This window comes from Papio anubis, chromosome 11 (assembly GCF_008728515.1).
Source record: "Papio anubis isolate 15944 chromosome 11, Panubis1.0, whole genome shotgun sequence".
In the NCBI taxonomy this organism is placed as follows: Eukaryota; Metazoa; Chordata; class Mammalia; order Primates; family Cercopithecidae; genus Papio; species Papio anubis.
The window spans coordinates 40,779,867-40,791,374 of record NC_044986.1 but is presented as its reverse complement, the minus strand read 5'-3'; the positions used below and the strand labels follow the sequence as shown (position 1 = coordinate 40,791,374).

The 11,508-nt window shown below is 45.7% G+C and overlaps 1 long non-coding RNA gene across 1 annotated transcript; it reads right to left on the bottom strand.

Annotated features, from left to right (window-relative positions):
• Positions 1–9,166: 9,166 nt before the first annotated feature.
• Positions 9,167–10,940, bottom strand: LOC103887654. The gene is made up of 3 exons (XR_651847.3): positions 10,417–10,940; positions 10,218–10,327; positions 9,167–9,735 (listed from the first exon to the last, which is right to left on the bottom strand). It is a non-coding gene; the product is annotated as an uncharacterized LOC103887654 (long non-coding RNA).
• Positions 10,941–11,508: the final 568 nt, after the last annotated feature.

The following is an 11,508-nucleotide window of genomic DNA, read 5'->3' as shown; positions in this document are numbered from 1 at the left end:
TCTCTGTAAATTCTTCTACAGTCATTGAGATTCCCTATTTGGAAAATTGATCCAAGTTAATTAAAAAATTTTTTTGGTTTGCTTTACTTTAGGGAAAAAGGTAACACTGAGAACTGTCACTCTAACCCCTCCAGCTCATCTAACATGTCATAAACATAATAAATCTGTTCTCTGAAGTGAAGGTTTTAGATAAGACAAAGCCAGTCACTCCAGTTATGGACAGTTCTTGACTAAAATGAGACCAGAAATCACTGACGTGTCACCTTTACTTAGAAGTTGCATATGGAAACAGTATTAGGAAAGGCGCATCTCTGGTTTAGATAAGCTGAGCCCAGGTTTTCTTTATTCAAAATGAGGCAGGAGGAGCAGATTTAGCAAACTGACAGATAAAGTTTTTATCTATCCCAGGCAATAGGGTGTGAGCCTGACATGACTGATAAAATGGCCCAGTCATGACCCTGTGAACCTTGGCTAACCTCCGTGAAAGCGCAGTTTTGTCACATTTCTGACCCTGGCATAGCCACGGTCTGAACTGAAGGCCAGACTCTCAATCCAGAAAGGTTAGCCCTGGTGACTTGCTTATGCAAGCACATTTTCGGTTTTGGAATGGCACAATCTGCTCACTGAACCTCTGATGACTTGTAGGTTTAAAAATTTACATTTTTCATTACAATTTTAGAATTTGGCAATGCTGCAGAAACCAGGTGGTCTAAATAGGTGTTTGAAAAGTGTTCTGTCTACAGTTACAGTTATGTGTTCTACCTGACTGTAGTTTTTTAGGTAGAACTTGGGTTGTTCTTATTGTTGGACTACTCTGAATTTTAAAGGATGTTTATGTAATAACTCATAATGCCTTCTAATGCCATTAAAAAATGAGACATTACAGGCTATATAGTTTCAGCCAAAGCTTTAGTGTACTATAGCGTGCATAGATGACTCTTCTACCCCTAACATTTGTCCATACATTTCCAGCTAGGAGCGTGCTAGACTGAGGGCATAATTATTTCAGATAATTTATAAAAAGGCATTTTTAAATTCAATTTAATTAATTTATTTTTTGAGACAGAGTTTCACTCTGCACCCAGGCTGGAGTGTAGTGGCATGATCTTGGCTCACTGCAACCTCCGCCTCCTGGGTTCAAGTGATTCACCTGCCTCAGCCTCCTGAGTAACTGGGATTATAGGTGCACACCACCATGCCCAGCTAATTTTTGTAATTTTGGTAGAGACGGGGGGTTCCACCATGTTGACCAGGGTGGTCTTGAACCACTGACCTCAGGTGATCCGCCCACCTTGGCCTCCCAGAGTGCTGGGATTACAGTTGTGAGCCACTGCGCCCGGCACAAAGCCATTTTACAGGTTTTGTTTTGTTTTGTTTTTGTTAAACAATCTTGCCCTGTAGCCCAGGCTGGAGTGCAGTGGTACAATCTCAGCTCACTGCAACCTCCACCTAACGGGTTCAAGTGATTCTTGTGCCTCAGCCACCTGAGTAGCTGGGACTATAGGTGCATGCCACCATGCCCGGCTAATTTTTGTATTTTGGGTAGAGATTTGGTTTCACCACATTGGCCAGGCTGGTCTCGAACTCCTGACCTCAAGTGATTCATCCACCTCGGCCTCCCAAAGTGCTGGGATTACAGACATGAGCCACCGTGCCCCACCTAAAAGAGTTTTAATACTTTTCATTCTTTTGGAGGACAGCTGGCCTTTAAAACACTATCTTCACTGACTCGGTGGCTCTGTTTCTCTGTGAGTGTGGTGCAGTTGGAAATCTGAGCCATCTTAACATATCATTCATTTTTTAATCTGGGGCGCTTCGAGGAAAGTGCTTCTGGTTTGCATTTCCCAGGGCTAGATTTAGCCCAATTATCCTGATCAGTTACAGAGTAGCAAAGAATTCATCTTGAAAATATGTTAAAAACACAATCTTTGATCATGTGCTTCGTGCAGAGTAAAAGCAGTCTGGAAGCGTGTGAGCAAGGCTGCTGTCTTGGACAATGGGCCTAGGTTACATCTCTCTGGGTCAAGCATGTTTTATGGCACAGGCACCTCTGGGCTGGTGTCCACGTGATGGAGAAATGATGTAGATTTGGCCAAAACTGTGGAAGGAGGGGACATGACCCCTCTTGGACTCACTCTGGAAAATGACCCTTTGGGCTCCTAGCAGCATGGTGTAGTGATAGGGGTGCTGTGCTGTCCAGGGCTGCGGGTGGATGGCCAAGCTGATGCCCTCTGCTTCCCCTTGCACAATGCCCTTTGCCCTTGCTGCCTGCCATGTTCTCTTCAATCAGGAATGTGGTGCCACCAACCACAGACCACTGTCAGGACTGAGATGTGAAAGCCTGAGGTTTCAGCATTCAGAGGGATTGGAGCCTTTAACCTAGCAAGGTCCTTGGAGGCCCAGAGAGAGACTGTAGTTTTCCTGGGGCCACACAGGGAGTGGCAGAACCAGGAAAGACTTCCAGATGCCATTTTTTTTCTGCTTTCTTTTTTTAAACAGCTAATAACACTTGCCCGATTTCTTTCTAACTCATTGTTGCCAGACACATAATCCAGGGGTCTCAACTTCCTAACTTCGTTTTATGTCCCCTGCTACCACTCCCGTGACAGCACAGATCAGTTCTCTTGCAGGTCCCCAGAGGCGGTTGGTGAAATGGGAGCACTGAGAGGAGGTGGCTGCTCCCGGAGACTCCCTGTCCCCTGTTAGGGTTTCAGTGCTTTTTGCACCGTGTTACTCTCCAGAGATCCACAAGGGGGCGGGCTTCTCCCTTCTATGCCAGGCTCAGAGGCCAGTGGTTTTCCCCACCAGTGTCCACGAATTCCAGTGTCCAAGACTCTGGCCCAGGGCCCGCTTTCACCTCGAACTGTGAGAAGCTACAGGCCACCCAGGGCTTAGGAAGTACTTAGCACCAGGCCTGGTCAAGGCTGCCTGGCCCCTCTGGAAGGGGTCACCCCAGGCTGGGCTGACCTGCGCGTCTTACAGATCCTGAAGCAGCCGCCAACCCTTGGTGGTCTGTGGGGTTAGTGGCCCAGGTTTCCAGCATTGCCCCCACACTGCCCACGTGTGACTTATGCTGCTTTCACTCCACCTGGAAAATGAGGGAGCAGGGAGCGCAGTTTACAAAGAACGCGGGTAAACTAGTCAGTGTCCGGATGACCGCAACCATGTTGGGGAGCCACCGCACAAAAGCATCTAGGGAGGAACGAGGGAAGTATAGGGAGGTTGCAGTGGCTCCTTCAGACAGTCAAACGGCTGCTGTAGTCAACACAGGCTCAGACCCGTTCTGAGGGACACAGCATGAGCCTAGGAGGGTATCTCCACCTCCTGAAATATGCTGGAAGGCAGGAACTGTGTCTCATTGTTCTAATCTTATACATTTAATCCATTTTCACATACCTCTACAACCTCCCCTGGAATGTACACGTAGTAGGTGTTCTCGGGAAGAAAAAGCTTTTTGGGGCCAATTGACACCATTTACCTTATGTTTCTCCAACTTACATGGTGCCATGTTTTTCTTTGAAAAGTGAAACTTTCATCCTTGAAAAATCTCAGCGGCTGCAAGCATACACGGCTGTGGTTTAACAGCATGTCACATTCCTGAAACCGATGCTCCACGGGTATTTGGCCAAACAAGCTTTCCTTCCTTTGAAGTAGAGTCAACTCGAGTTAGAACCCTGGGACAGGGATGAAGACTCAGCCCGGGACTACATGGTGGGTTTTCTGGGTGAGACATATCATTTTGCAATATTCATAACCACGCACCCTCAGCACAGAAGCTGCCCCACACTGTAAGATTTCTCACTGCTGCGGAGCCCTCCCTTAGTACGTTGAGGAGTTAGAAACCTGTTCACGCCTTTAGGATGGTAGATGCTTCAAGATTTTCGTTTTGTTTTTTGTTTTGAGACGGAGTCTCACTCTGTTGCCAGGCTAGAGTACAGTGACACGATCTCAGCTCATTGCAACCTCCGCCTCCCAGGTTCAAGCAATTCTCTTGCCTCAACCTCCCCAGTAGCTGGGATTACAGGCATGCTCCACCACGCCCAGCTAATTTTTGTAGTTTTAGTAGAGACGGGATTTCACCATGTTGGTAAGGATGGTCTCAATCTCTTGACCTCGTGATCCGCCGGCCTCGGCCTCCCAAAGTGCTGGGATTATAGGCATGAGCCACCGCGCTGCCCTGCTTCAAGATTTTCATCTGAAGTCACTAATGGGTTCACTTAAATGTATTGTGAAAAGAGGACCAGGTGCTTTGCTTATAATAGATATGTGACAAAACAAATTTGTTAAGTACAGCCAAATCAATTCATTGACTGGTTCATTAAGTACAGCCATATTGTCCAACATAACAATGACTTAATGATAGATGGGGGCATTCAGTATTCCGAAACTGAAAGTTCATTTAATGTCAGGTAGTCACAGACTTTTAGAGCCATAAAGGAGGACAGATAATCTGGCCCCTTAGTTTACAGTTGAGAAACTTGAGGTTGAAAGAAATTTTAGGTTACAAGAGAGAATGTGCCCAGCACACTGTAGGTACTCGACCCTGCTCTCAGCTTAAAAAAAAAAAAAATCAACTGTATTGTTTACTTATATACGTGTCAGAGAAAAAAATGCAGGTGAGCAGGCTATTTGAGACCAAATAGTTCTTATTTGTCATGATACTGCTGAGAGTGTGTGGACTCTGGGAGGTGTTGTGAGAACTTGGAATTTTGTGGCCTCAGAGAATTTGACACAAAACCTGGCAGAAGGTACAGATTACTGGCATTTATGGTGGGGGTGGGTGCTGAAGCCTTCACATTGGTAGAGATGGACTTTCAGATCGTTTGAGTCCCTTCTACTAAACAGTAGATAATGGGTTTTAAAGGCAAGAGCACACCGGGCATGGTAGCTCACGCCTATAATCCCAGCACTTTGGGAGGCTGAGGTGGGTGGATCACAAGGTCAGCAGTTGGAGACCAGCCTGACCAACATGGTGAAACCCCGTCTCTACTAAAAATACAAAAAAATTAGCTAGGCGTGGTGATGAGCACCTGCAATCCCAGCGACTTGGGAGGCTGAGGCAGGAGACTCGCTTGAAACTGGAAGGCGGAGGTTGCAGTGAGCTGAGATTGCGCCACTGCGCTCCAACCTGGGCATTAAGAGCAAAACTCCATCTCAAAAAAAAAAAAAAAAGGCAAGAGCACTTCCTTGTGAGAAACAGGGGTTCTCAGACTTTACAGGGCATCAGAATCATCCGGAGGGCTGGCTTAAACAAGGATGATTGCCCATTCCAGAGTTTCTGGGTTGATCCAAGAATTTGCACTTCTAGCAAGTTCCCAGGTGATGCTGATGCTGTTGGTCCGGGGACCGTGCTTTGAGTACCATTGGTGTAAAGGCTTCTCATCTGTGGGTCAAGGACCACAGACTTAGGAGGGCTGGCAGATAATGTTAACAAGTAATGTGAGCCAGGTGGAGAGACAGTAGGATATGGTGGGCGTGCTGCTGATGTGAGCTTCCCTCTAAAGTGGGCAGTTGCTGCTCAGTGCTGACCTACTCTTGACCTGTGGGAATGAAGACCTCGGTTTGAAACTCTTTCAGTGTTTCAGGAAGTGCTAGAAATCCAGGTTTACCTAAGGAATATATAAAGGGAATATCCTGTTTTTTTAGATGTTGGTGGCTAATTACCTTTTTAAAAACTGTGCAGGCAAAATAAAACTTGTTTGTGGCCCTGCTGGTGGCCAGTTTGCAACTTCTTGGGTCTTTGATCTTTGGAGAGTTTTTAGAGTGCTTGATCAAAAGTGGCTTAGCTGAGTGGGTCTGTTTCAGAGCCTGGCATAAAGTTGCAGTTAAGATGTGGGCCAGGTTGCAGTCATCTGAAGTCTTGACTGAGGCTGGAGGGTCTGTTTCCAAGATGGCTCCTTCATATGGCTGTTAGCAGGAGGTCTCAGTACCTTGCTATGTGATTCTCTCCACAGGGCTGCTGGGGTATCCCCATGGCATGGCACTTGGCTTTCCCCAGAGCAAGTGATCAAAGAACAAACAAAACAGCAAGATCAAGGCCTCAATGCTTTTTATGACTTAGCCTTGGAAGTCATACTTCTTAATGTCTACAATATTCCATTGATTACACAGGTTAGCTGTATCCAGTGTAGGAGAGAAGCACACAGGGCATGAATGCCAGGGGGCGAGAATCACTGGGAGTTATCTTGGAGGCTGGCTGTCATAGTGAGTTTTGTTTTGTTTGTTTGTTTTGTTTTTGTTTTGAGACAGGGTCTTGCTCTGTCGCTTAGGCTGGAGTACAGTGGTGTGATCAAGGCTCACTGCAGCCTCGATCTCCTGGTCCCCACCAAACCTCTCACCTTGGCCTCCTGAGCAGCTCAGGGCCACAGGTATGTGCCACCAGGCCTGACTAATTAAAAAAAAAAAAAAAAAAAAGAGGTAGAGACAGAATGTCACTATGTTGCCCAGGCTGGTCTTAAACTCCGGGGCTCAAGCAGTCCTCCTGCCTTTGCCTCACAAAGTGTTGGGATTATAAACGTGAGCCACTGTGCCTGGCCTATAGTGAGTTTTTCTTTTTTTTCTTTTTTTTTTTGAGATGGAGTCTCCCTCTGTCGTCCAGGCTGCAGTGCAGTGGCGCGATATTGGCTCACTGCAACCTCTGCCTCCCAGGTTCAAGTAATTCTCCCTGCCTTAGCCTCCCGATTAGCAGGGATTAGAAGTATGTGCCACCATGCCTAGCTAATTTTTGTATTTTTTAGTAGAGATGGGGTTTTGCCATGTTAGCCAGGCTGGTCTTGAACTCCTGACTTCAAGTGATCCGCCCATCCTGGGCTCCCAAAGTGCTGGGATTACAGGCATGAGCCACCGTGCCTGGCCCATAATGAGTTTTTCACTGGTTCTATAGACTCTTTCCCTGACTTCTCTTTAAGTCACTTTCATCTTGTTTCTGAGTAGTCCTTGATTCCTACTATTGTCATTGTGACCTGTCATCCATAGATACTTAGAGTTACCATCAGAAAAAAAACATGTTACAGAATGTCTTAGCTGGATGCAGTCTACAGGGTCATCCAGGACAAAGTTGCAAGTTGGAGACTCTCGGGTAGAGCCTGAGTGAGCAGGTGTTTAAGTTCTGTTTGCCAAAGTTTTCAACTAGCCAATTTCATTCATTTATGTTTTCAGGCCTCTGAGTCATCTGAACTTGAGCTAATACAACCCCTAGGGTGACCAACTGTCCTGGTTTGCCTGGGACTCAAGGGTTTCTTGGGACTGGGGACTTTCAGTGCCAAAACTTGGATAGTCCTGGGATTCAGTTCAGACAGTAGATGTGAATTGATCTGATCCTTACAACTCGAAGTGTGGTCCATGGGTCAGCAGCATCTGTATCACCTGTTTGCTTATTGGAGCTGCAACATCTCAGGCCCCACCCCAGACCTAATGAATCAATCTGCAGTGTAACAAGAGCCCCAGGGGAACTGTATGTACACTAAGGTTTGAGACTCTCCGGATGGAAACAAAACCTCAACTTGGGCTCTCTGAGGATTCCAATTTGCTGTCTCTGTGGGTAAAATGGACTTAACAATGATCCACTTGTGCTGTGGTAATCAGACCTTGACATACACGTTGTATTTTTGGTTCCTGCCTCCCCATAACCCCCCAGAGGAAAGACAGCTAAAATGTAATTGCTGGAAGGAAACTAAAAGTCCCAGCTCTCACCTGGGTTTGAGCTGTGGTTTTCACAAAATACTTTTAATGGTTGAAATTTTCCCCCTCCTGAAACAAAATGCCATGAACAACACAGATAAGGGGAGATGGCTGGGCATTTAGGTTATTTCCAGTTCCTGACATTCCAGGCAACGTGTACGAAGTATCCTGCATGCGCAGCCTTATGTATACACTAGTGCTGTATTTCTGGGGTTTGGTTCCTGAAAGCGAGGTTGCTGGGTCACTGAGGGTGTGCATTTAAAATGGTAATGGATATCAAAAAAGGTGCCCATCCAAAGAGGAGGGCTTGAAAAAGAGTGGTGTATTTATGTTATGGAAAATGATGGTGCCATAGTGGAGTACATACAGTAGACATCCGTTGACCTTGAGGGATGGCTATGACATGCCATCACACGGGGAGCATAAGTTGCAGAGGGACGTGGCTAGTTGGGGGAGAATTGAGGAGGATACTCTGCAAGGTGATCATTCACATTTTCTGAATACATTCATGGATGTTTCTTCTGGTTGTAAAGAATGTATTGATTTTGTAATTCAGAATTTTAGGAGAGAGAAAAAGTGGAGGTGTAGTGGTGGGAGTGGACAAGACTCTAGAGATCAGCTGTCAGTCTTCCCTTTCAACCCACCTTTCCTGTCTCCACCCATCACCTCCAACCTTCCTTCTCCCTACTTTCAGAAGCATCGTCTCTTGTCAGTTGCAAAAAGACAACTTTTGCAACTTTTGATTGGCTGAGCGCAGGCCAGGTGCCCATGACTGGGCTGCCAGTGGAAGGAGAGGGAATGTCTGACTTCTTTTGTCTAAGGGGCCCCTGTTGCCCACCTATGACGGCTTGTAGCCCCAACCGCTGCCCCAAATAGGAGGTGTATTGTAATGCTATTTGGCCCCTAATCAACAACTAAGGTAGAAAAATCTTATAGCTCTACCCTTTTGAAAACCCCCAGGCATTTGGGGAAGCACTTCTGAGTTAATCAGCCTGATTTTTGTAGCATGCAAGGACAACTAACAGCCAAAATTCATTGAGCATTTATTATAAGTGCCAAGTATTTCACACCGTTTCATACACGTGACAATATCCGTGATGCAGACACAATGTTTAACATCCCTTGTGTTAATGGAGCCACTGTTGGATAACTTGCCCAGAGTCACGCAGCTAGTAAGTGGTAGAGCCAGGGTTTGAACCAAGGCCATCTGAGTAAAAGGTTCTAATGATTACACTGCACTGTATGTGCTAGGTTTATAGAATTTGAAACTGGCACAGATAATGATTCCTCTGCCCTCCCCACCCCTTCCCGACGGAGTCTCACTCTGTCGCCCAGGCTGGAGTGCAGTGGTGAGATCTCGGCTCACTACAACTTCCACCTCCCAGGTTCAAGCAATTCTCCCACCTCAGCCTCCCTACTAGTTGGGACTACAGGCACATACCACCATGCCTGGTTAATTTTTGTATTTGTAGTAGAGACAGGGTTTCACCATGTTGACCAGGCTGGTCTCAAACTCCTAACCTCAAGTGATCCACCCACGTCGGCCTCCCAAAGTACTGGAATCACAGGTGTGAATCACTGTGCTGGCCTAGGATTCCTATTTTCACTGAGCACTTAGTATGTACCAGGAACTGTCCTTACCACTTTGCATGAATTAATTCATTTAATCTTCGCAACAACCCCAAATGAGAAAACTAAAACTCAGAGATATCAGCAACTCACCCAGCATCCCTCAGCTAGTAGGGGACACAGTCGAGGTTCAAATCAGAAAATCTATTTCCAGAGCCCACACAACAGACTCTCCAGGGCCATTTGCTCCTTTTATTTATCAACACACCAATATGCTTTTTTTCTTCTGCATTGATCTGAAAGCAGTTCTCTTAGGGGATACAGAAATTTAGACAATTATTAAGATAATTCAACTATAGTTCTGGGTTTTATTTCAATTTTCCGTTCCATTTTGATACCAAGGATCTGGCCCGAAGCTGATATCAGCTAAAATAATTTAAACTAAAGCTGATCTCCATTGTCTGTGGGGTTTTGTTGGGAAGAAATCTGAAAAGACAAAGGAGGTATGTGTGTGATTGTGGACTGGGCAGTTCTAAATTTCCTTCATTATGGAAAATCATTATGATGATGGGAAAGAGCAAGAGAAGAAAAAGATTAATAGAATTTTCTTGTTAAATGTTGCACATATGAAACATAAAGATATGGCTGTTTTGCAGAGATTTATTCAAAAGAGTTTCTTTGCTAGAGGGAATGTGTTTTTCTAAGTGAAAATAGTTTATCCTCAATTTGAATTGCAAATCGTTCCAAAAGCAGAGTGAGAAGGCAGGCTAATGCCTGGCCGGAATGAGTTCTTTCTACTTTGTTTTATAAAAACTTCCTGAGACAAGCTTTTAAAAAAATTATAATTATTTTTAAAATTCAGGTATCCTCTTAGTCTAAATATTTTAGATAAATCAAAACAACCAGATAATTTTATACAATATCAACTTGTTTTAAGATTAAAAAACAAAAAAAAAGATACTTATTACCTCTGCAGCTGGATTATTAGAAACAGAAAATTGCAGGGTGTATTTGGCAAATGGTGACTCCAGAAATCAGATTGGTCTCTAGAGGATGAAACACATGATGGAGAACAGGGCTGCAGAAATGGGGAAAGGAGAGATGAATGAGCATTTGTGTGGCAAAGGCTGAGCGCTGTGCTAGTTGATTTATATTTATGTATGTTACCTCGGTTCGCAGTAACTCTAGATCGAGAAGCAGGAGCCCAGGTTTGAAAGCTGTGGTGACTGGGTACAGGCAAGGTCCCCAGGAGAGATGCAGACCAGGAGCAGATGCTGGTTTGGGGAAGGGATGCTGAGTCCTGTCTGGGCCTGTGGAGTGGAAAACCACAGGGCACTGGGTGGAAGTGTCACAGGCAGGTCTGCGTCTGCGGAGAGCTCCGCCTGTGGAGTAGGCTTGGAGGGAGTGGATGACGTCAGCAGGGAGAAGGGGAATGGGCCAGAGGTGGATGGGCCAGAGAGGAAAGAGAGAGGCTGGGGAGCTGCGATCACAGAAGCCAAGGGAGGAGAGAGACTTTTGTTGTTTTGTTTTTTCAAAGATTCTTCAGGAGGTAACTCCAAAGGGCACTGAGCTTGATGTGGGCCTATGAAAGAGAGAACTCTAGGCTGGGCGCTGTGGCTCATGCTGTAATCCCAGCACTTTGGGAGGTCGAGTCGGGCAAATCATGAAGTCAGGAGTTCGAGACCAGCCTGACCAACATGGTGAAACCCCATTTCTACTAAAAATACAAAAATTAGCCAGGAGTGGTGGTGTACACCTGTGATCCCAACTACTCAGGAGGCTGAGGCAGGAGAATCACTTGAACCTGGGAGGCGGAGCTTGCAGTGAGCCGAGATTGCACCACTGCACTCCAGCCTGGGCAACAGAGCGAGACTCCGTCTCAAAAAAAAAAAAAAAAAAGAAAAAAAAAAAGAAACAAACAAAGAAAAAAGAAAAAGAGCACTCTAAAGGGAAAGGGAGGCTGGGACATTGAACAAAAGGCAAGACTGGATTTTGAGGAGCCATGCTTTCATGATTAATAGAGGCAGGGAAAACTAAGATCTACTTATTCTCTCTGTCTTCCATCTTAATGAATATGGTGGTCTTCTTGCAAGAATGAAAACACCATGTAATGAAATGGCATTTTATGAGCTTTAGGGAGGCAAGGAATGGGTCAACTCAGGTGAAGGAAGAGAAAAGAGGGGAGCCCCTGTGGAAGTGGGGCATGATTGCAGCCTGGTTTGGGGAGGGGCCTGGGGTCACCCAGTTCCCAGCATCCCA